Source organism: Syngnathus leptorhynchus, chromosome 1, assembly GCF_054491065.1.
Source record: "Syngnathus leptorhynchus isolate UIUO chromosome 1, UIUO_Slep, whole genome shotgun sequence".
Lineage (NCBI taxonomy): Eukaryota > Metazoa > Chordata > Actinopteri > Syngnathiformes > Syngnathidae > Syngnathus > Syngnathus leptorhynchus.
Genome location: NC_141195.1, coordinates 11614219 through 11640283, shown reverse-complemented (window position 1 = coordinate 11640283; position 26065 = coordinate 11614219). Strand labels below are relative to the sequence as shown.

Here is a 26065-nt window from a genome sequence, read left to right as displayed (position 1 = left end):
CTCAAATGACAGTCACGATTGAGAAATAGACGGGGGGCTAATGATTGAAGCCTGAGGAGGCGGACGCAATTTAATAGCTGTTCAATATAATGCAATCCATTACGACAGCAACCTTCAGCAACCCCCGTCTTCCTCAGTTCTGCTATTTGTATTTGTGGTTTCTCTTTAAAAAGTACAAAAGGTTAATTAACGGCAGTTGAAAACAGCATCAACGTAGACGTCTGCAAATTCATGTCGGCAATGTGTACGTTGTTAAACATGATGTTTTGGCTGTTGCGGGTACGATTGAATGATTGGCATTCGAAGCACACTGCAGCCAAGGGACTTGATAAGTTGCTATTAAGATATGGAGGACCCTTATTAGGGACGCTTACTGAGATACATGTGAATGAGTCTGCATTCAACATATTCAAATGAAAGTGCTCATTTTGTATCAAGATACACTACTGATGATGCGTTTATTGATTTTTACATCTTATTGTTTCATTGGCCGTGGCTTTGTATGCTCACTTGTTTTAATAACCTCATTAAAGTCTCTTTACGGATTCCTCCCAACACATCAAAATGTCAAACGTGATTTTCCCCGATTGCATAAATCACAGCGCATTATTCAAAATCAAATCTCACTGCATGCGGCCGAAGCTAATGTGCTGTGATGTTATTAGGATATGGATATTCCTCCACCCGTGTGCGCCGCAATGTTTTGTCTTCAAGCATGCATATTTAACAGAGGCACACTAGCGCAGCCCAGTGTGCACGTTAATATGGTAATACAAACGCAAGTATGACTCAACGGCAGCACGGCTGCTTACCGTGAGGACAATGGTGTCATTGTCAGAAAGGTTAAAATCAGATGTTACCCTAATTTAGACTGTGGGCTTGGCGGACGTTTTCAATTGCCGAAGCTTGTTGTGTATTCTGTATTGGATATTGCATTGGTTTTGCTTCTCGCTGATGACATGTGTGGATGTGATCCATTCACAGTCTATTCTACAGCACCGACTGTATTTAAAAAAGTTCAATACAGTAATAGAGAGCCACACTTTCCGGCCATTGATTTTGGCACATTGTAGGCTCAGACAGTCGATATGTTTACATGGTGTATTGAATTATTGGGTGAGTCCGACTGGACTTTAGAGATGCATGTAAACTGTAGTTTGTTGAACAACGCTGTTCCGTCACTTGACTTGGTTGATGACAATTTGCTGTGAACAGTATGAAACCGGCTTCATTAAGCTCCCAAAGAATGTTTCGAATCGTTATTATTATAAAGTGACTACTGATCGAATATCAAAATAATTGACAAATCTGACCCTCAATTATTTTACAATGAATCAATTCTGGCACTCTGCTCACAAGTACAAACACTTTGTCATTTTAAACTCATCTTACAATTTTACCCTTCAAATGGTTTGTAAACAATTCAGCTTTTTTAAAAATCACACCGAGCAAAATTACACATGCGGCAAAGACTCGGAACGTTCGCCGTAACAGCCCCTAGCTTAACTTGCCTACATCCAAAGTTCTTGGGTTATTTATCGAGATTGACATTCTTGACAGAAATTGCTACTTGCCTACTATTCGGGGCTCTGGTGCCATCTGGTGACATTTTAAAGCCTTTCATTTCAGCTAAATATGTTAAGGCTGCACCTTAACAAGTAACCTTCACTGTCATTTATAAACATGTCAGGAATGCTTGTACAAACTGCAAAGTTGAATTGTTGAATCTTTATTTTTGATTCAAGATGTAAGATAATGTTGATTACATAAGAGCGCGGTAGCTTTCGTGTGCGATATGTTATGACTTGCATATGAGCTGACTGAGTATCCTAGTCTTTTTTGGCAGCCCTCGAAGACAGCCAGTAATACATTTTTAAAGTGTGAGGCCAGCTGAAGTAATGGATGCTGCTCTTGCGATGTGAGCCAGCTTGCTTCCTGAGGGCTGTGGTGGTCAAGGGGGAGGGAGGATTTCAGCACGGGATTTTGGGATTGTCGTGTCAAAAAGGTCTCCCTGCAGCAGAGTGAATCGCAGCATGGGTGTGTATGTGTCTGTGTGCGTTTGTGCTTGTGCTCCAGCTTTGAAATTCAAAGACCGAGACCATCAGACAGCTAAAGAGGGAAAGGCCAGTTTATCATTTTCATCATGCCCGTCCGTCACCCTCAAAGTGCTCACATATAATCCTCATCAACTCACAGCCCCGAAGAAACATTCTTACGTACGTCCTAGAATATTGAGATATACATTTCTAAGGCCATTGACATTCTTTTCACTGACTGTTTTACGACTTGTGGGATGAGTTATTTGTTGTTGGAATGGTGTTGCTTGCCCTGCCTCTAAACAAGATTAAAAAGCGGTAGCAATGTTAGTCACAGACAGATTTTAGTACCCTTAACAGCTCAGAAACCAAAGAGTCCCTGTAACATTTTGTTGCCGATGTTTCGCTTGATAGGATTTGGCCCTAACGTCTCATCTGGTTTATGTTGATAATGTTTGTTCTTTGCGTAACCTCATATATTATTTTTGGTTGTTATAAGCTGTGAATTTCCCCGCTGTGGGATCAATAAAGTCTTGGTCCTGTAGTGTTTGATGGCCATGATGTCTGTCACAGTGGAAATCCCAGTGTTGCCAAAGGGTTGCAAAATCAATGTGGACTATTCATATACGGTTCTAATCCTCGGATTTACTACCGTTTAATCTGTAGTTATGGCAGGGCGCTGGCGTTTTTAATGCCATCAAACAGATGTCTCTGCTCAGCTGTCCAAGTTAGGTTGCACCTGGTGACCATCAAACCTTGGCACCGTGGAGGCAAATTTCTTCTTTCCCCTTCAGGTAGTAATTATCGCAGCAGGAATAGAAGTACGACAGTCTTGTGATGCATTTAAAGTAAAAGTATGAGGGAAAAAAAGCTTGCGGCTAGAAGTATTCTCAATGATAGTTGACATTGTCAAGCATTTATTGAACAATAACGTTAGATATGAACATTAGCAAAGAAAATGGCCTTTTAAGCAGCCATCCATTTTCTGGCTGGCTCAACTTTACCACTTCATCAAATTCTGACGTTTCATGACTCTGACCGCAGAGTGAACAACAGTCACTTAATAATTCATTAAGTGGCTAATTCAATCACAGGCCAGTGTGGGCACATACGTGGAATGGTTAGATGGAAAAATAGCTAAGTAACAAATTAGCTTCGAGCTCAACTAAGTGGAGTCAACAAAACATGGTCAGTGGCAGAAGAGGCCACCAGAGGCCGTCCGTGACTGTTTGCCAAAAACTATCATAGCTCATCTGTATTTTAATACCTTGTCTTGAAAGATGATCTATTGTGGGTCCATTTTCAGCCCATTGGTTTTGGTAACTAGGATGAAACAAGATCACTTTGATGACTCCGAACAAGGCCGTAACCCCTTGAAGTATTTCTTTTTCCTCACAAGATTCAGATTTTGTTAAATGTCAGTGATGATCAGTGAGCCTTTGGTTTTTAAGGGTAATGTAAAATGAAGTGTACCAGCAGAGGCCCTATTTATTGTGTTTGAACTATTTTGATGTCATCGATGTGAAGTTGAACTCTCCCTACCACTGGCATTGAAATAGATGTTAGTCTCTCACAATTTCTTTTTTTTTGGTTTGATATGTGTGTCTCTAGTTTTGATTGTCTGTGATTCGTCAATTTGCAAATTGCATGCCCATTTCGAGTCAGTGCCAACATCCGAAATGCTTCTAATGGTTGTTCGTACTTGTGTGTTTTTTTTCTTTTTCTCTTTGGCTCTGTCAAATATCAGTCCAATTCACACCTGGCATGTGGTGCAGAGATTGCAGAGAGAAGCGTGATCTTTTTTTTTATTCCCAGACATACTTGCAAATTTAAAAGCGAGAGGACTATTCATTGGGAGTGCATATCAGGAGACGTGTTGCATCAGAAGTGGCGCATGAATAATATCAAACAGGAGCTTTTTGCACTTGCAAATATCCAGGGATTTCGGCCTTGTTTTTATCATGCTTTGCAGTCAATAAATAATTGGATAACAGGAACCACAGCAAAGATAAAATGGCAAGCATGAATCTGCTAATATTCATGAGCACAGGTGCAAATAGTTACTATGTAAATATTGGGGTTGCTTGTCTTCCATTGGTGGGAATTTGCAGAGCATTGACGGCAGATTATTATCATAACGTAGGATTTCTCAATGCATGCTTCTTAATGATCCGCAGTTCGAAGAGAAGGTTAATCGAGACAATTACTGTGCACCTTTCCACGCAGATGTGTCTTCTGTCTATGCAGTGTGATACTGCTTGCATTGAAATGTAGCAGATTGATGCGTGTCTTTGGTTTAAATGCAGACAACGTCTCAGCTTGCGGATGCCGAATCTGAAATGTCAACGTTATTGAACAGGTGCTGCGAGGCAGGCAGTGCTGTGATGTTTTTATTTCCAAGCTCTTGTCGAGTGAGGCGCAGAAGAGAGGGCTCAAGGGATAATGGTGTGTGTGTGTGTTGCATGTGTGTGTTTTCATTCTGTGTGTAGCAACTGAGTGCCGAGATGTGCACTTATTGAGTCGTGGGAAATGATCACCGGTTTTGATGAAATTGTCCTCTTTGATGATGTTAACTGTGATTTCCATTATTTATTATTTGCACGTCCATGTTCACGGTGCGGTGTGCTTCCAAAAATGGCCGCCCTCCTCGTACAACGAGCCGTTGTCACCTGGTTTGTGCCATTTCTTTGCATCATTCATATATTTTCCCACCTCTCCCTCCCCCTGTCCTCTGTGTGTCCGTTTCCCGTCAGTGTTTCTCTTGCAGATTGTCATTTTGTCAATACTTGTTGAGAGCCGGTGAGCTTGGAGGTGAATGCAGTCAAGGTTAGTCAACAACACCTCATGACACGCTAGAGCGCTGACTAACACTGCGCCTCTCCAAAGAAATGTTTTTATTCTTGCCCGGTGGACCTTTCGTTACCTTTCTCTACCTGTTCTTGATGCTCTCATCCATGTTACTCCCCGTGATTATCATCATCTCCTATTTTCTCCCTGCCACTTCTGCTGCTGCCTTCACGATCAATGGAAATGTACTGGCTCAAGCTTTGTGTCGGAATGGATTAACTCATATTTCATAGCCTTACACACACTGTGCCAGGCCCTGTCACTCACAGCGGGTGTCTTTGTCAATGAGCATTTCATGTTAAGGTTTTATGTCCAGTGATATTTCGTTTTTCCCTTGGCCATTTAAAAATAATCAAACGAAAAAAAATATATTATGCCCATTTGGTTAGCTTAACACATACTCGAAAAACACCTCTACTGCTACCGATTCCCCGAGTAATCAATGAGATGATCGACTACAAAATGATTCATTTGTGACAACACTAATATGGACAAACTCCTTACACTTGTGGCACTTTTCTTCAGTGGTAAGATTTATTTAATGTTCGCTCGTTAAATGTTAAACACTGGACTCGAGCATAGCCAAGTAGTGAGGGACTTAATGAATTTGGTTCTTGCCCTCCTGCTGCTGATGTGTTCATGAGCCTCTCCCTCACTTCCCGTGGCATCCGTCTTTCTCCTCCATCCGTCCTCTATATTCTGTGTGCTGATTTAAGGAGCTCACGCTGCGCCAAGCCTCTTCTGTCTATTCCCCGCTGCTCCTATTACATTGACTGTTAGCATGCAGCATGTTAGGTTACTGCGTGCCTCAACACTGTTACTCTATCTTCCCCATCTATCTCTCTCAAACTCTCTTTCCCCCTTTTTTGCTCACGCACGCACACAAACACACAGTAAATGTTAGATTCTTCATGCATTATGCAAAATATGTTCATCCGCACAAGCAATTTGCAGTTTCCGCTTCACCACTTCAAAACAACATAATGTTAAAACATACCTGCAGGATATCTCTAATGTGCGTGTGCGTGTGTGTGTGTGTGTGTGTGTGTGTGTGTGTGTGTGTGTGTGTGTGTGTGTGTGTGTGTGTGTGTGTATAATGCATAGATGTTCCATTTATTTAATCCAAAGTGTTCGTAAGTCATGAAAGGAGGCTTATCATAATGTGCTTTGAATTTGAAAACACATTTCAAGACTAAAGATGGACACTTAATCATATTTTCTTGTTTTTCTATATTTCTTGGTGTGTTAAGTAGTAGCACAAAAATATGTGAGAGCAGCAAATAAGTGAAGTTCTAGCAAATAGCAGAAAATAAAATGGGTTAATGGTGGACTACAAATAAGCTTGGGGTTCACTGTAGTCTGGCTAATGAACAAGCTTTGCAATGTCCTACCTTTCACCCTTCCCTCTGTTTTGCAGCTTGAAAAAAAGCACTCCCGAGGGAATAGATTTGTCTTTTCTCGCAGAGCTGCTGCCTGGCAATTTTTTGGGGGTGAGGGGGTTTGTCCTCCCACAGCGGAGTGGTTATTTTGAACACTGCAGGGGTTGGAGGGCCAAAGCACAGCTAAGTGGCTCCTCTTGACCTCGGCACTGATATCCAAACTGTCTGCTCAGAAAAATTTTACATGATTGCTTCTGCGAAAAATAGTTTTATCTGCTAACGCGGGCCTCAAAGAGAGCTGCCTTTGTGCTGTCACTCCGAATAACACATTAGTTTCTCCTTGCTGACACACTGACTGCACACTCGCCTTCCAGATTACTTCTGTCTGTTATTTGTCTTGCCAGATGGTGGTGGTGGTGGGGGGGGGGGGGGGCACATGAGCTAGTAAAAGGGTCTTGAATGATTTGAAATCCTGTTCCTCTAACCTATAAAAGCCATGCATATTCCACTTACCACTATCTGTAAACTCTAGAGCCGAATCACTCATGCTATGAGCAGCTGAGTATGACTGGCATGGAATAATTGATTTTGAAATAAGTACTGGTAGCTTGGGAGTCATTCAAGTATACTGTTACACTTTGACCAGCAAGAACATTATGAGATTGCATGTTCTCATCGTGCCTGCGTGAGTTCACGCCCACATTCTAAAAACCACTCTGAATTGTCCTTAGGTGTGATTGTGAGTGTGTATGGTTGTTTGTGTCTGTGTGCCCTGCGATTGGCTGGCAACCAGTTAAGAGTGTCCCCCGCCTACTACCCGATGTAGAACCTGGGATAGGTTCCAGCACGCCCGCGACCCCCGTGGGGACAAAGCGGTACAGAAAATGGATGGATGGAAACAAGCACAATAAATATATCTAACAGATGTTTAGGCTTTATAGACAGAGTAATGTTCATTTCTAATTAAAATGGTTAAAAGGGTTTAATTTGACTAAATGTCAATTATTGTAGTTGAACTATTTGGTGGTGTAGAACTGTCTTGCGTGATACTGAAAGCTCGTAATATAGTTTTGTAGCCAAGTCGTAAGACATCTTTCATTGCAAACGCCAACCGCAAAACAAAATTTGTGGAACATTCTTCTGCCAGTGTCAATCAAAGATAAACATCTTTGCGAGGGGAGAGTAGTTGGATGGGATCTCGTATTGGACAAGTGGTCGTAATGTTGTGATTGGTGGGTAATCTACACACCCCTGCCCTTTTTTTCCATTGTCTTTCTTTGCGCCGACACAAGGCTGCAGGTGTACTGTGTGTCCATAGGGTGGCAGTATAGAGAGACTCACTGACAAACTGAGCAGGATGAGCTTGCACCATGCAGGAAGCACACTACACAACCGCCCTTTTTCTTTGTTGTTTCCCCTGATCTTGCACTAGATTGCTACGCTCACGTGACACCCCAACACCGTTTCAGCCAGCACTAATCCACTCCTGGTTAAGTGTCAGGCCCATGTATTGTTTGGTTGTTTTATATAGTCCACAAAAGGATTTTTCTCTCTCTCTCTCTCGCTCTCTCTCTCTTTCTCTCTCTCTTTCTCTCTCTTTCTCTCTCTCTTTCTCTCTCTCTCTTTCTCTCTCTTTCTCTCTCTCTCTTTCTCTCTCTCTTTCTCTCTCTCTTTCTCTCTCTCTCCCTCTCAAATACACACCCCATTTCTTACAGGCTGTTGTGTGTGTAGACTTGGTGACCTGAACTGCTCCTTTTTATTCCAATGAATGGGGTCCAGTGTTGCTTGCAGAATCAGACTCACGGACTGTCCATGTGAAAACATGTGAAAAAAGCAGGATGTGTAAAGACGCTCTGTGAACAAAAGTATCTGAAAGGTTTTAAAAAGTATTCATCTTCAAGTTATTTAATGTTATACTATTTTACGAGGATACAGTATTGCAATGCAGATTCTCAAAGCATTTAGTTGGTCTTTTATCAATAGTACAAAAACCCAGCATTTGAACAAGGGTGTGCAGCCTAACTAGCCTTTATGTGCACTCTATATTTAGCTGTATTGTGTTGAAATTCGCTAAAGGAAGTGATTCCCCTTTTTTTTGCGGTAGGGCCCGCTCCGTTGTTGCTGTGAATGTTAAAAAAAAAAAAAAAATCCCACTCTCCCATTGGAAATGTTTAGAATTGCCTAAATTGATAGTTTAAACCACAACTCTCCCACAAACCTTCATCCAAAACATTTCAATATGTAGTACACTATATCCCACCACCATTGCGGAGGGATACGTAAATCATATGTTCCAGAACACACATAGCATATACTTATAGCATTTACAGCAGTTGATATTTTTCAAGAACAATAAGAATATGCTGATATTGAAATATTTCAATGTAAAGCACAGTTTTCATTTGTGTTTTCTTATGTTGGTTTGACTGTCGTGTCCATGTAAGATGATGTTTACTACTGGCGACGTAGGAGGGGAAAAAAAAGTACAACCGTGAGTCGTCCCTCTTCTGAACTGCATCCATATGGAATAAGACTTACCGCCATTCACATTCACCAAAATGGCTCTTGTGATCGACTTTCCCTCTCGTGAGTAACTCGGCACAGACGAGACATATGTATCCTGCGAGTGGCTTTCTTTTCCTTAGTGTTTGCAAGGCTGCCAAATAGGAGTGTGAATAGCTTTGTAAACAAGATACGTGTGTGAGCTGAGACCTCGCGCTGATCGCCTGAAGGGAAATACCATTCCTTGGCTTTACTTGCCATTTCACTGCTAATGCTCGTAAATTAACGTTCTGTCATGGTTATACGCTGTCTTTCCGGATGCCTTCCAGTGGACATCTTGATTATCGCTCAGTCTTTTGTCTCCCCCTCGATAAGACCACTAGGAGATTCACGCATGTCCATGCCCACGACACTGCCATAGTTAGTTGTGTAATTTCCTTGAGTTTCAAGGAGATTGGAAAGCGTTTTTTTTTTTGTTTTAACTGCTTCCCCTTTTCTCAACTACCCTGAGGCGATCAGTGTTTTAATTAGTGGTTTAAGATCCTATTTTCCTCATTTAATTCTCGATCCACAAGGACTAACAGGGCCTTTTTAAAAATGCTTGCCGAGGACGAATTGAAAACTGTAAGTTGAAGCAGTCACACGACCTTTGTTCTTTATGGGTAGAATATGTGCGGTTGAGATAGTCTGCTTTAAAAGTTCCATCTGGAAAAGCTCTCTTTAACTTTCTAATATAAGCAAGTCACTCTGTCCAATGGTGAAATTGCCCTCGCGTACGTATTATGTTCCGGCGTCATTGTTACACTGCAAAGATTTAGTCATGTGTTAAAGTCCTCCTCAAGTGCACCACCTTCCGCCATAAAGTAAACCTTGCGCTCAGTTTACAAGTCTGTTCCTTTTTAGTTAAAGCACCCCCCCCCCCCCCTCCCTAACTTGTCGGCTCATCCCTGGTGAATGTATTAAATGAAGTTACAAGATAGGAGTACTTAAGAGGCCGGGGCCTCTGAGGTTTCTCTCAAGCTTGGCTCGCTCATCCATGTCTGTCCCCCCCCCCCCCCCCCCCCCCCCTCTTGTTTCGACTGCTGGCTCACTTATTTGTATTTCTGAGGTCTTGCTTTGCCTCTGAGTAGCTTGTTGTGCGATCAGGCGAAAGCAAACAGTGCGTGTGCCTGTGTGTGTGTTGATTGTGCCCGCCACAGCTTTTGTTAAGTATTTATTTTTAATGAGTGCAAGTGGGGACAGATTACTATGAAGTAATGTAACCGAGGTGGGAGGGTAATGCATTTTTGGCCTTTGATCAGTAACGGAATAAATCAGAGTAGCTCATGTTTCAATGTGTTTTATCAACGGTGATATGACGGTATCTTATCAATAGCTTATGTTCCAATATGTTTTATCAACGGTGATATGACGATACGGCATCAGCTCAATTTGGAGAATTGTGGAGCAGCTAAACGTTAAAAACATGATGTAATCATGTTGAGCATTTTTTGGTGCCGCCTGGATTGAAAGTAGTGTAGGAGGAGGTGCTCATGGGAGGCAAAAAGGGATTGTGATGGATTGTTTGAATATTGAATAGAAATGAATAGACACAGTCAGCTTCTCAGATACATGCTTAGGCCTGTAGAATGTGGGACTGCTTCGCTTGTAACTGCACCGGTTGTCTCCTTTCATTATCGGTTAATGGTGCCCAACTTGACAGAGTCTTGTGATAAACAGAGGAGCTGTGAAATCCTGGAGGTGGAGTTCTCGTGGGCCCGATAATGGGATCTCATCCACCAGGGGAGGGGAACTGGCGCCCGTCAGCCCATATCCAGCTTTGCTCAGCAAAGCCGTGTCGGAAGATTTTTTGCCGCTCCTTCTCCTCTCCCGGGCCAACGTAAAGATGAGCCGGCACCACCCAATGTTAGGTAGCGTCGCGTTTTAGATTAGCTTAGTGTAAGTGCTGCTGTGAAGAGAGAGATTTTATTAGATGGTGTGTCATTGTGTAACAACATCCTGTCTGTGCTTGCAGTGATTCAACTATGGAATTGAGCCCAACAGAGAAGCATAGAGAACAGTTTAAGCTTGTGTGATTCTTTGTTAGGAAGTGACTCAAAGAGTGCAAAGCAAAAGAAATTGTCAAATTTTACCGAAGCTACCAGATTTTCTTTCCCTCTTGGTAGTTGTTTTTATCACATTTTTTGCTTTAATTAAATTGATTGTAATGTGAGGTATTTTTCCTCTTGGTTTTATTTAAATGTTACCTTTAATTAATTGAATTATCTTTCTTCTTTAAAATAGGTGAAAAAAATAAGAATTGTCAATAGCATTAGACTGAAATGAAATACGTTTGTGTCACGATTGTGTGACTGGTTCATTCACCTGACTCCATGCAGGCAGCGTGAGTTGAGTGTAAACATTTTCTGTCTTCACATTTGTCCTGTGTTTGACTCTCGACCAGTCCAAGGTGCAGTCCGTTTTTAACACTAGTCACCTGGGACAGGCTGCGTTGCCTGCAACCCTAACGTGGGAATGTGGTGCACAGAATGGATGGATAGATGAGAGGACATTTTTCAAATGTATGTACAGAAGGTGTTCAATTGCATTGGCTCGACTACAAGTGCCAAGAGCGCTTGATCTCTGTTCAACAAAACATCGCCTGTTTCATTTGAGAACTGTGAGTGGTGTTTTTCCAAATGAACGAAATATGTATAAATGTAGAAGGGAAGTATGACTTACCACCAGAGCAGCGAGTAGAGCTGGAAGAGGTTGCATATGAGAGAAACCACCACCTCCCCCGCCCCCTTGCTTCTATTGAAAAGGAGATGGCCAACATGCTTTGTAGGACAATGAAGGATTCCCGCCCCCCCCACCCTCATTGCACACACACACACACACACACACACACACGCACGCACGCACGCACGCACACACACACGCACACATGAGAACACACCACCTTCAACTCAATTTCTATTGATCCACACTGCCTGTCTCTCCTGCTCATGTTTGGCTTCTGTGCAAAAAGAGCCCATCGCGCTGACTATTTGCTTTGGTTAATTGGATTCTGACAGTGATCCAATATCGTGTTTTAGACAATGAAAATGTGTCAAACCACCTGCTCAATGAAATGGAAATACTGCTGTTGTTTCATAACTTAGTGCAGCCCTGCTGTTTTACCAACACTTGGGTAGGGCTGGATTGGATTGAGCTGTTTTTGTGGAGACAAAGCAAATTGTCATTTTAGCACTAAAATCCCCGTGAATACATTTGACGAGAGGCGCTCGGTAATTGTTACAATGGGACCATTTGTAATATTGTAAATGGACTAATCACGTGATTCTCACTGCCCATTTTTTAATGGGCAGAGTAACTAATTAATTCATTATCCCAAAATGCAAATGAGCTCTCCAAGCCTGAACAGCCTCCATTTGCTTCTCGCTGCTGGCGTATCTTCCCACTCAAACAGGGGTGGGGGAACATTTGTGCATATTTTATTTTTAAAACAAACTGATAGCCCAGGTCAGCCGTAGATGTGTTTATGTATTTATTCATTGTACTTAAATTTACAGTATACCGTCTATATGGAAAAAATATTTTTTTAAAGTGTTTCACTTGAAATCCCGCACAGCAGATCTCGTTGACCAGCCTATGCAAACATGCATGTACGGTGCCAACGTCGTCCCCCTCCTCTTGCGCCATCAATCAAACTGCCATTGTCTTGCCCTTGGTTATTATTTTAAATCCGCTCTACGATTTGGTTTCAAAATATTTTTGTTTGAGTGGTGTCAAATTGAGAGGTGATGTGATGCGAGTGTTGACGAGCGCTGTGTTCACAATCGTTCACTCATTCCCTACTCCCAAGTCTTTATCTTATTTTGACATAGCGGACCACATAATTCACTCCTTAGTGAAATGATTTGAACATGACCTGGGCGTACCATTATTGGGCCATTGCTGTCTCATATTTACTGTCTAGTCAATCAACATCAGCTTATAAATGATGACAAAACATTGTTTCAAGATGATCTCATCCAACCATTTTCTGCTCATCCTCACTAGGGTCATGAGTAAGCTGGAGCCTATCCCGGCTGACTTTGTGTGAGTGAACGGGTAACCCTGAATTAATCACAAGCTAATTATTGCAGGGCACATAGTGGATATGCAAACATTTATTGTCACTCACCTCTACACCTATGGTTAATTTAGAGCCTTCGATATATTTTTTTCCATTTATACATATTTTATTTATTTATGTATATATACAGTGGAGCCTCGGTTTTCGAACGTCCCGGTTCTCGAACAATTCGGTATTCGAACAAAAAATTCGAGATTTTTTTTGCTTCGGATGTCGGACAAAATTCGGTTGTCGAACCTCGCAAGATGAGCCGAGAAGACCTGCATGCCAACTGACTCCGTTCGTCATTACATTCTCGCTACTCTGAGGATTGCATCAACTCTAATCATGCTTCCAAAGAAAGCTCCTGGGAGCAGTAAAGCCATCCTAAAACACAAAGACGCTCCTAAAGCAATGCCACAGTGAGCGCCCGGCTGGCGCGCTGCGGGCGGTTGCGCAATCGGACCAAATTAAACTCCCTGCACACCGAGGTCCACTTAAATTTTGGAAAGTCCATTAAGACTTTAAAAATATTTTCTAAATTTTAGCGACCGCTCTGTCACAATAATGCGGCCAGCGCAGTGCAGTTGCGCGGTCAGCGGCGCTACGGTTGCCCGTTCCGTGGTGGACTGCAGTTGCGCGATCGGACAAAATTAAACTTCCTGCGCACTGAGGTCCACTTCAATTTTGGAAAGTACATCAGGACTTTAAAAATATTTTTAAATTTCAGCGGCTGCTCTCTCACAATAATGCAACCAGCGCGGTGCAGTTGCGCGGTTGGCGACGCCCTACGGTGCGCTGCAGTCGCGCAATCGGACAAAAATGTGCAAATGAAAATAATGACGTTTTTTTCTTTTTCTTAGAAGGGATTCAAATTTGCATGTGACCCATGACCATCCACCGAGTGAACCAGCCTGTGGGTCCAGCCTGCCTGACTTAATTGCATTCAAGGGATGCAGAGGGTATCTCAGTTCGTAAGATTTAAAAAACAAAAAACAAAACAGTTTTTGATACCATGAACGCAACACTGGCGCTGTCTACCCACATTGCTGGTGTTGTTTTGAAACGTAACTAGCAGTTCTAAAAGACTAGCGTAATGACAAAATACTGGGAACCGGACATGTCCGTGTCAGCTTTGAAACGTAAAATTAACCATGGAAACTCTTGACTCACTAACGTGTATGGGCCGGCTATATATCTTGGTTTTAATATTTGAGACAACTGAATTTGTATTCAATAGTGTTGCCATACAAATTCCTGGCGTAAAACACAGGCGCGACCTCCGCAAACCTTCGCTTGTGGGCAACCGTACTTTCCATTAATAGAAACGCGCATGTGCGGTGCCTAAAACCCATCAATCAACCCACCACTTACCACCGTCTTGCCCATGAGAATTATTTTAAATCCGCTCCACTCTCTTTTTGTGTCTCGTGTTGAGTTGAAAGGTGATTGTGTCTAAGCGAAGACTAGGTCAGCCTTGTGTATGCGTCTGTTGAACAGCTGAGGGGGGAGGCAAAGGGGGGGGGGGGTATAAGGACTGTGCGTGTGTTTACGTGTGCGCGCGCGCATAAAGAAGTGAAGCACGAGAGGAGGGAGAGGAGGAGGAGGAGGAGGAGGAGGAGGAAGAAGAAGGGGAGGGGGGCGTGTGTGCATGTGAGTGTGTGTGGAAAAAAGGAAGCGGAGCCTGTAAACGGCGAACTCACCGCTTTCCTCTCGCCCCCCAAGCAACCAGCAGCTACGGGTTACTTTTTGGTCCCCCCCGCCCCCTTCTCGTCGTCGATGAAAGAGCGAGTAGGAATACTTCGAACCGGGCTGGGGGGGAGGAGGTGCAGCCGAACCCCGCTCTCGCTCGTCTCAGCCCAGCTCGCCTCGTTTCCTTCGGACCGAGGTGAAGCCGTCTTTTGTTGAAACAAGTGTCGCTCGCCTCAGCTCCCTTTGCTTGCGGCCAGTGGGGGTTTATTAATGTAAGGGATACAAAAAAAAGTCTGCTTTGTGCGTGCGTCTGGATTTGGTGCGGCGAGTTTGTTGGGTCATCCCTGGTGAGGATTTAAAGAACTTGTTTGCACCGAGACTCTTCAAGAATCACCAGACTGGCGGGTGAGTAGTTGAACGTTGGTTTTGTGTGTGCGTGTGTGTGTGTGTGTGTGTGTGTGTGGGGGGGGGGTGCTTCTAAAGGAGGTGGGCCACCAGCGTGTGTGTGGAATGAGAACTATCTGATGACTAAAGCCAGGTGGCATTTAAAATGCGCACCTAAATTGTTGTCTTTATTCCCGTTGCAGCGAGTGCGTGTATGACTTGGTCTGTTGTGAGTAAAATGAAAGTTGGTTTCGGTTGTTGTAAAACTTGGCTGCTGTTCTGATCAGAGGATGCTTTTGCAAAGGGGCGGGAGGGGGGGGGGGGGGGGGGGGGACCACAAGTAAGTATCTCTTTCCACTGTTCCAATACGAGAGCGGGATTTCCCCAAGTTTAACCGATCGAGCTGTGGGATTGCAACTGTCATAATAGAAAGTCGGTGACTGTTATGGGAGGGAAAGGACTATGCCTGTAAATGGTGTTTGCCATTTGAAAACTGTTGAAGGGCCACCAGATTAACTTGACTTCCCCCTTCAGCACCCCGGAGGCTATGAACTCTGGCCCCAGCACATGCAGCTCTCACTGTGGGGGTGAAAAGAAGAGGGGTCGTGCCTGTTGCTGGAGGGGTGGGCGCTTAGTTGGTGGGATGTGTGTATTAAGGGGAGGGGGTGGGGGGCAGATGAGGATTTGAAAGCAGACCAAATTATTTGTCTGAAAGGAAGCTTATCTAATGTTTTCCAGTCTATGAGAACGAGAAGTTTGTTTGTGTGTGTGTGTGCGTGTGCGTGTGTGTGTGTGTGTGTGTGTGTGTGTGTGTGTGTGAACGCACTGGAGTCAAAATTGGTCATAGTGAGGATTCATGTGACAGCAGTCAGATGTCATAGCCGCAGCAGGGCTTGTGGCCACATAAGCACAAAGAAGAAAGAACTCAAAACAAGCTGGGTAGTGATTGACTCCACTCTCTGCCATTGTAAAAACAATTTCTTCCCCCCTCGTCGAATGTTTCGCCCAACTCAGATGTTGCATTGCTAATTATGAGGCGCTAATCTCTAACGTGCCCCCCCCCCCACACACACACACACACACACACTACCGATGAAGACGAGCGACCTCTCGTTTAATGATTCAGATGTGATTAATCTGCTGGCGTTAGGAGACGCAGTGTGGGCTCGCTTTGTAGTTAACGACATGTTATTTGAATGTAAAGGACGTTTAAGCGCTCAAAAACGGTCTGACTAGCGAAGGGCAGCCTGTGTTATAAAAGTCGTAGAGGAATGTAGCTGTGTGGCATTGTATAAACACCAGGTGCAGTTTGAGTTAAACATTTGACTGAGGCTGACTTTTAGAACCGCGCCACATTGACATTGTTTCATCAGACTTTCTTTCCATATCGTCAATATGGCGCAACTACTCGACATCATAGCTGGGATTATCTGACTTGTTCAGAATTTACGCACAGTGGCTGTATCACAAGTGATACAGATGGCTTTGTTCCTGTTTTATCCAATCACGATTAAAATTTTTGTTCCACCTCTCAATTTGTGTTTTTGCTGCAAAAAACTAAAAAATCAAACTTTATACTTGAATGAGTGTTTTGAAACACTCTTGTGCCTGACACTTCTGTACGTGAGCAAATGAAATGTTAAATCATGAGATTGGCTCCCTTCTGTTCATTGTCGTGTGAATGGGCTCATAGGGCAAATGCATTCCCTCCTTACAATTTTAAACAAATTCTTCCCGTCTCCGCTATCTATTTAGTTTCATGACTTGCAGACAGGTTGAAACGGGAAGTGTTCTTCCCCGTTAAGAATATAGCAGGAGCAAAACCACACCATTATACCGCTTATATTACTTTCTAATGTTATGTTTGAAATGCAGCACTGGTGTGCCCTTTGATCCCGGTCCGAATCCTCTTGGTGCGGTGGGTGTTCGCGTAAAGTAAGAGGGGTGAAGTAGCAGTGAGTCAGCGCTGCACAAACAGCACTTGTAGCAGGGAGCTGGTAAACATTCAACTCACACACTGGCACATGTTTGAGTGTCACCTCTGAGGAATCTGACATCTGTATCAAAGAGGCTGTTTCCGAGCATGGACAGGAGAGAAAGAGGGGGAGACGGGCTGCTTAGAGGCAGATGAATGTTTGACAGAGAACTGGAAAAATATTATTGAATGTGTTCGCACAATGGCCCTGCTGGGATTGCACCACACTGTGTTCTCTGGTCCTTTTTCCTTCGTGTGACAGGACGATGGCAGCTGCTGGCTGGTACAAGAAGAAGATAAAATATCTAGAGGTTGTCTTCATTGTTTTTTTTCTCATCACAAATGATGTAATACACAGAGAATTGGAGGAAAGAGTTGTAAATGATGCAATGGTGACATGCCTCTCATTTTCTTTCTAATATCCAAGGTCCTCTGGGATCTACATTTTTTTCATTTTGTTAATACAGTGGAGCCTCGGTTTTCGAACGTCCCGGATTAAGATTCCTGCGCACTGAGGTCCACTTAAATTTTGGAAAGTCCATTAGGACGTTAAAAAGATTTCTAAATTTCAGCGACGGCTCTGTCACAATAATGCGACCAGCGCGGTGCAGTTGCGCGGTCGATGACGCGCTACGGTTGCACGTTCGGCGGTGAGCTGCAGTTGCGCGATCGGACAAAATTAAACTTCCTGCGCATTGAGGTCCAGTTAAATTTTGGAAAGTACATCAGGACTTTAAAAATATTTTCTAAATTTCAGCGGCCGCTCTGTCACAATAATGCGACCAGCACGGTGCAGTTGTGCGGTTGGCGACGCGCTAAGCTTGCGCGTTCGTCGGTGCGCTGCAGTTGCGCGATCAGACAAAATTAAACTTCCTGCGCACTGAGGTCCACTTAAACTTTGGAAAGTACATCGGGACTTCAAAAATATGTTCTAACTTTCAGCGGCCGCTCTGTCACAATAATGCGACCAGCGGGGTGCCGTTGCGCGGTCGGCGACGCGCTACGCTTACGCGTTCGACCGTGCGCTGCAGTTGCGCGATCGGACAAAATTAAGCTGAGGTCCACTTAAATTTTGGAAAGTACATCAGGACTTTTAAAATATTTTCTAAATTTCAGTGGCCGCTCTGTCACAATAATGCGACCAAAGCAGTGCAGTTGCGCGGTCGGTGACGCGCTACGGTGTGCTGCAGTTGCGCGATTGGACAAAAATGTGCAAATGAAAAAAATGACGTTTTTTTTTTCTTGGAACGGATTCAAATTTTCTTTCCATTATTTGTAATGGGAAAACATGATTCGGAATTCGAATGATTCACTTCTCGAACAGCCTTCTGGAACGGATTGTGTTCGAAAACCGAGTCTCCACTGTACCTTGGATGGCCATATTTTAATTACATATAAATGACCCAGTTGTTATAGTCGTCGTAGATGTGAATGAGAAAAGAAAACTACTTTGCCTCGGGGGGGGGGGGGGGTAGAGAGGAAACAGAACAATCAAAACCATTTGTAATATACTGGTTAGATAAATATCTCTTAATTACTACAGTCTGTTTGGCTGTGTGAATGCTGCTTGGTTACACACACCCGCACACACACACACACACACACACACACACACACACACACACACACACACACACACACACACACACACACACACACACACACACACACACACACACACACACATAACCCCCTGTCACCCTCCCACTTTTGACCTCAACAATGCAGGATTTGCACGAGCTCCCTCATCATAAAGAGAGGCAGAAAATCAATGAGAAGCCTTGGCTTCCATGCCATTGTTACCATCATTGCCATCCCCCTACAAGCAGCCAGACATGCTTGTATGAGGGACTCAGGGCTTTTACACGCCACTGTTTGGAACTGAACACAACAGATGAAGAATTGCTGTCATTTTGGTACTTTGTTTACAAGACAGTTACAAACATTTGAAAGCGATAGCAGCGCCAAAGATGTGTCCAGTTAAGACGTGCATCAGTGCATGATATAATTGATAATAAAAATAACAATTGCCCCTCCAGCGTCAATGCTGAACTAGCATTTCTACTCATTGGCTATACACGTGAAAGATCCATTTCAATTGGGTTGGTGAGTTAATGTATTCAAGTCATTATCTCAGGAGAAATTCCATCTACACAGCTGTATATTTTGGTAGCACGCCACAATGAAAAGCATATTACAGCTCAACGTCATCGCAACAGCAATCTGGAAGTAAAACAGCATTGACTAGTTTTAAATGTTCTTGTCAGCAGCGGCATCTCGAACCCTGCCATTGTGTCCATTTGTGTCATGTAACTTTACAGATATCACCTATAAACTGAGAAAGGTTATTCAAAAGCCTTTTTACGGATGTGAGTCGTGTTTTGCTGTAACATAGAGCTGCACTGTTATGAAGCAAACACTAAACCCAGTTATTTTGGTAAGAACCGAAACCACAATGGTAAATCCTCGCAGGTTGCGGTTCTCCCATGAGCCAAGTCCATACTTGCCACATATTTGATGTAGCATACATGAAAGGGCGCTAAGGAGGCATTACTTTCTGCCGGGTGAATACAGAACTCGAGCATAATGAAGAAGTGGCGTTGTGCTTTGATTGTTCATAAAAAATTCCATCTAATTTGTTGTATGCACAGTGGAAAGGCCGATATGTTTAATTAACATAAACCCCCTGAGCCTCGAATGAGTGAGAAATTGGCATAATTGAAAACAGGTCCTATCTTCTTTCCTCCCCTCTGTGTGTGCACATCCTTGAAGCAGCTCAGCTCATCGGAGGGCACTTTCACACATGTTAAGTGTGTGTGTGTGTGTGTGTGTGTGTGTGTGTGTGTGTGTGTGCGTGTGTGTGTGTGTGTGTGTGTGTGTGAGAGCGAGCGAGCGAGCGAGCGAGAGAGAGAGAGACATCTGGCTCTGTTAAAGCCAGTACGCGGTCGGTCATAAAGTGGAATGGCGATCCCCACGGGGCTACCTGCTCTGAACACCGTCGTACGGAGCCTCCTTGTCCCTGCCTATTGACATCCCATCTGACAGCGCCTCTGTGGTGTCAACACTCAGGCTTGACTTTACAATCATGAGAGATAAAGCAACAGTACATTCATTGTTAGGGCACTAAAGCAGCTATCGTTAAGACTTTAATGTGTGTTTTTATGGAGCGCTCCCAATCGTCCGCAATTTAATCCCTCAAAGAAGCATATAGTCGCCCTTCGGGAGGTTCTCCGACTAACATGTTTTTCCTATCCACACTCTCCACTTTCCTGTACCCACCTCCTGATTCCTGAGCAATTGTTACAAAATATGATCATCAAGTAAGCGCAGCGAGGAAGCAAGCGTCCACACTGAGCATCCGTATCCTATTTTAGCGAGTCAACATTTAATGCGTTTAAATGTATCACCGCTTTATTTATGCATAGAATCTGCTGTTAACTCTGAATTATACATTAGTCCATGAATAATGCATCTGTGCCATCCCATAATGATTACTCGCCAGGCAGCGAATGGTAATATTTGCTGATACATTTAGCCATTGATCTTGCTTGTGTTTAACCGAGCTGATAGAAACGATGTAGCTCTATTTTGTCTTGAGGGAAAGGGGACTTTTTTTTTTTTTTTAAAGGAGATAATCAAAAGCAAGCTAATTGCTGTTTTCATTTAGCGATGTCTTTTGGAAATGACAAGTAACCTCTTAGGGATGGAAACAAAATGGATGTAGCCTTTCAGAGCACGCACACACATTTGCTCTCAATCTCATATTTCGAGATGTCACTTCTTCCATCATTACAAAGCTCTCTAAAAGGCCAACACTTTCTCCCGGCTGCTCTTAAAATGAGTTATTCATCCCAAGATTTCAACAGATCAATGTCCAATTACAGTTTTGTCTTTACTCGCTTGTAGCCGTTCCAGGACGGACTGTGTTTGTTTGAAGTACGCAGTCTAGACTTTGTCTGCTGGACTGGTAATTTAACCTCTCCTTCGAAAAGGTTCTTTTGATACCCGTCTTTATTGGCGGTGGATTTAACAGCTGCGCCGAGCCAGATTATTGGCACATTATCCGCATACTGCTGTGAGTCTCTCATTGCCTTAGTCGTGATGCACGTGCGTGCGTGTACCCATGCACACACAAACACACACACAAACACTATCGGTTACCCGTTACAAAGATATTGTTTGACCACACTGAGAAAATATTGACTTGTTGTCACTCACTCATTTGATTAGGCGTGAGGGTGATTTTGCTTTTCATTTGTCACCCTGGCAACGTAAATTGGAAAACACGACGGCAGCCTCCTTTCTATTTATGGAAGAAGTGCTGGAGCATTTCAGACTATTACATCTTGATGACCCTTTTCAAAGCCGCTATGAATGGCTTTGTTACTCGTCTCGTATCACTTGCACTTGTCAACTTGTACCCGCAAAAAATCCAACATTCAGTTGCTGTGTAGGAGTGATAGACTCCATCCAAACTCCTATTTTCCACTAAAGCAAAATGACTGGCAAAAGGAAATAAGACTTAACACATAAGCGACAAATGCTATTTTAAGGCACTTTGGTTTACATGGTAGCAGGGTGAGGTAACGCTTTTTTTAAATCTCCGTGAAGTTAAAAAAAATTGTATCTCAATACATGTGGTGCAATATATTCAAGGGCGGTACATTTTTAAATGTTACAGTTCGATGTGTTTTTTTTTTGTTACACATTCCTACTAACTGGCTAATTGGACACTGTAGTGCTAACAATAACAATTAAATGGCAATTATGCTGTATAACCACTATAAACAATCACGCGCAACTTCTTCATATCAGGACGTCAGTTAGTGCCGGCCAAATTAAACTGAAATGGTGCAAAACAGTTAACGCTATCTCAAAGTAATGATTTGCAAGAGTAATGGAACTGTATCAATTGGATGGCTGCCAATATTCTAACCACTCATAATGAATGATTAAGGCATATTGCAGTCTGTTCCGTGGACCCGGTCATAATGAGAGCACCTTACAGGGATCACCAGTGGCCTTGTTCCTGCAAAAATAATGAGGTAGACACTCTGAGCTGCCCCAGGCTGCATGTCAGGGGCTGATCTCTCTCTGAACCGGCAAATCATTGAATGTTTTTTTTCTAATGCTAAAAAGACAGGCTAATGGCTTTTCTTGATGCTTGTGTGTGTGTATGTAAGAGTGCTTACAGCATTGCTAGCATTCATTCACAAGCTCATCTAATTGGGTTGATTGTCAAGCAGAGAGCGAGAGTGCGTTTTGGGGGAGGGGGTGAGCAATTTTCAGGAAGCGGTGACTGCACAATCCAAATATGTAAACAAGAAACGAAAAGATTTGAAATCACTATGTCGATACCACCAGTGTGTTTCTGTCGGTGGCTATAGCTTTTGAAAAAGGAAATGGCCAAGCTTTGCCCAGACATGCGAATTTAAAACATGTAAACCACACGCGGAAAATGGGAGCGCTTGAGTAAATCATTCACTGTGACCGTGCGCCATAAAACAAAGAGAGAGGAGAGTTGAAGGCAACAGATGCTCACATGGTTTGATTGTGCTTATTGGAGCATGACCTCTCCAGTCTAAACAGTAGACAATGACGCTGTGTCTGGCTAATACTCTGCCACTCATCTGCTCTCCAGAGGCATTTGCTGTCTTTCGTTTCTGTTCATGTTTATGCATCTTACATCTTTTCTATCGTTTTCTTACAATCTTTTTGGTTTGTTTTTGCCCATGCTTCCAGCAGATTTACAAGCGTCTGAATATAATGAAGTCCCCCACCCTCCCCCATTACTGGGTGATAGAGACAGAGCCAGGCTGTGATTTCTGCAAATAAATGACCCACCACCACCGCCGCCAGATTGATGTCATTTGTTGTAGGAGATAGTTAATAATTGCCAATATTAAACGTTTCGCCTGTAAACAAATACTCCTTGAATACTTAAAGCCCATTTCATACACTTAAATTCTAAACATTGCTGGACTGTACAGGAGAGGGCTGAGCAATTTATTAAAACCAAAGTGACATTGCAATCTAATACAATTGCAGGCTGCAATTTGAAAAAAATAAAAACTGCTTCATTTTAGTTGGTTAGTGGGCTTTTTCATTTCATTTCTTCATTTATTGATATCGTGGCTAGATGAGTTCAGTGTTTGACAAGTGCAGTTGACATGTTTACATATCATTGTTTAAGGAAACGGATTTGTTTGCATTATTGTTGGAATCTGATTGACTGATTATCTGACTTACTGAATTACGTTTACACCACTCTTGTTTGGTAAAATTTCAAGTCGTCGTCACGAAGGCTTAAAAGTCAAAGTGTCTAATTCATGGTTCATTTGCCTTTATTTTAGCATAAGCAGTAAGACCAAAACAACGATGATACTCTTTATTATATCGTCGATTCAATTACTGTTTGTGATTGTTACAATATACAGGTGAAGATAATCTTGAAAAAAAATGGCAATGTTTTTAAAAATAGTTGAATCCCAGAACCAGTTTAAAGCGAATGCCATATTCTCTCATCAGTCTCTGCATTGCTTTTTCCATGGAGTGAAGTCATGGCCTCCCACAGTCTCCACTTCCTCACTTCAACTAGCATGTTAGAAAAAAAAAAAAACATTCTAGAGGAAGCTGGTTTTTAAATTCTTGAATCTATGAGCACCGGGCTACCTGTATAAACAATGCAACAAAATCACGTTTGGCGAGAAGTGGAATGCACTATTTAGAGATAAATATATATTGCAGCAACGAGGTTCCTTTGTGTGAGGAAGTTTTATCTTACTGTAGGAGGAGAGGCTTTAGGGAACCATATTCTGTTCTGTTCATTTGAGTGCTCATTGTGTTTTATCAACTTATTGCTGTTGCTGGCGTGTGTGTTAACTGTGAGATCGAGAGAGACTTGTGTTTGCTAGCAAGCTGAGGTCATGCTTAACTGTAACTTCAGATAGAAAATTGTGAGTTACTGGTCTGATAAATGTGGGTTACGTTCTGACACAAAAATGCGAATGAGGGAATTTGCGTTTCCTGAAGTGCGAAAGCGTGGGGGTTGACTGTTCTCACCTTTAGACAATACAACTGGTAATGTTTTTCCAGATTTGATTTAGCGAGCGACTGTGACAATGAGTAACACAACTATGACAGTGTGGGATGACTACATTTGCTAGACAAAGACCAGTTGTGAAGCAGGCCAGTTTGCCCACATGCCTTTCTGGAGGCCAACGTCTAGTGTCTTGTGTTGGGGCAGTGATGTGTGGCCATGTTCCACCAAGCGCCACACTTGACTTCATCTTGACATGGGACAGTTTGAAGTGATAAAACCCTGATCTGCCGTGAGATTCCACTGTGGGGTGTGAACTTAGGCTGTATAACAATAGCTACATCCAACCAGCTTGACTCATTTGCCGATTCGTTCAACAAATAAAAGAAAAAGGCACAATGGTGCTGCTTGCTGGCAGTTATTTTAAACAGGAAATATGAATGACTTGACAGTTTTTTGAAAATACCCATTCCACAGACTCCAGTGTGCTTATCTACGCAGGACAAACAATTGATTAGTCGGGCAAATGAGGTCTGTTCTTTTACTCCAGTTTTTGGAAACAAGTCTAAAGATCATGTTAACACCCACTCATGAGCAATGCAGTTTGCAAACATGTGCTTCTCAGTGTTAGTGTGAGTCATGGCGAGATCGGACACCCGTGTCCTGGGGATCTGTACTGGCCACGGTCCTCCCAGGCCCCCACCCCCCGTCTCTTGGTGCTCGCGCAATACACCACTTGCTCCGGTGCACCCCGCTACCCCACCGCAGAGACTTATCTTGCTAGCATAACAAAGCTAACAAAGAGGATTGAAAGCAATAGGATACACAACAGAACTCCTCGTCCAAACGGGGGCCTTTGTTCAGAGATCATTTGAGAGGACATCATAACGAGGGAGGAGTTGTAGTACCAGCCGGGCTTTTCATCCTCAAACGCTCGGTATGTTGTTGCTGAAGGAGATTCCTTTTCTGATAAGGCTTCACAGAAAGGTATTCCTCTGGGACCGGGTTGTTGAGGGATTTCTACAGTTCTACCGTGTGCTGATTAAAGGAACACTTGTAGATAAGCCCTTTTAAAAACAGACCATTGTTGTGTGTGGCGTGAAGGGAAGACACATGATGTGGATTTTGTAATGGTTCTCACCTTGGCGTGATCTGCCACTCTGCTAGGATAAATAATTAATGACAACATTGGGGGGCTGAAATAGAGCTATTACATACTAGTGCTGAGAAATGGACCGTCTATTTAGAGCCCATACTTTCCCATAAGGCTACGGCATTAGTAGATACTCCAGCTCAAGGTTATTAGTGTGTGTGTGTGTGTGTGTTTCATTCTTGAATCCTCCATGAAATACATGCCCTTTGTGTGCGTGTGTGTGTGTGTGTGTGTTTGTCTCACACAGGTTAATATACCCGGATACTGTTAAGGCGCATGTCATTTGAACTAGAGGTGGAATAGCATTTGCCCTTCACTTCTTTGGGTTTGGCGGCGTTTGCACTTCTCACCCTCTGAGCGTTTGTCTCACGTTGTTTACTTTTCCATAAAAATGGAGTTCATCATTGGTGGTGTGTAATCGTTTTGCGTCTTTGGACTGGATCACGATGAAGGTTAACGGGGCTCTGGGCTTGTCTGGATTCAGCCTTCCTGTTTACTCATTGCACAATTGCAACTACTTTCACCTTTTATGTTCCCCTCTTTCGGGTCACACTGCGGCTCTTATTCCATTTCACTGAAGCTTCCATGTGGCTTCCAACCAGCCCTGTGAGTGGTGTGCATTAACATCTTAGATATCCGTGTAGGAAATAGCTGGGTAAACATGACGCAGTTCTTGAAGCACTTCCCATTCCTGGATACCAGCGGCCCCTTTTCAGCCTGCACAAATGAGCGCCGAGATCAGTAAAGCTCTCAGTGTGAAAACGTTTTGGATCAGGATTAAATCATCACAGATTGTCCGCACACATATTTAAAGGAAGCAAAAATGATATCAAGGCAGGCCCGTGTCCTGTTGCTTGTATTTCCAGCTTTTCAGATTTCCACGGACACATCAATTAGGAGGCATTTCCTACTCGTGCTTGGTTTGCCCTGCTGAGTAGCAAGTGAGGAGATGGAAGCGG

At 43.2% G+C, this 26065-nt stretch overlaps 1 protein-coding gene and 1 long non-coding RNA gene across 13 annotated transcripts in view; one reads left to right on the top strand and one right to left on the bottom strand.

The window, feature by feature from the left end:
- rerea (arginine-glutamic acid dipeptide (RE) repeats a) overlaps nt 1-26065 on the top strand; it is a 120322-nt gene that overhangs the window by 29394 nt on the left and 64863 nt on the right. For 5 of the 9 annotated variants that reach the window (XM_085917291.1, XM_085917348.1, XM_085917354.1 and 2 more), the window contains exon 1: nt 14519-14960. The exons of 2 other annotated variants lie outside the window; for them this stretch is intronic. The gene's annotated coding sequence lies outside the window, so the exon portion shown is untranslated. Of the gene's footprint in view, nt 1-4789; nt 4863-14518; nt 14961-26065 lie in introns of those variants that run through there. 2 more of the 9 variants (XM_085917307.1, XM_085917316.1) reach the window with 1 other exon arrangement.
- Nucleotides 9840-14344, bottom strand: LOC147061939 (uncharacterized). Of its 4 annotated transcripts, XR_015066609.1 has the most exons (4): nt 14238-14344; nt 11486-11557; nt 11129-11267; nt 9840-10712 (listed from the first exon to the last, which is right to left on the bottom strand). It is a non-coding gene; the product is annotated as an uncharacterized LOC147061939 (long non-coding RNA). The 4 variants fall into 4 exon arrangements; XR_015066606.1 differs by having other exon boundaries at nt 11129-11557; XR_015066607.1 differs by having other exon boundaries at nt 9840-10709; nt 11129-11557.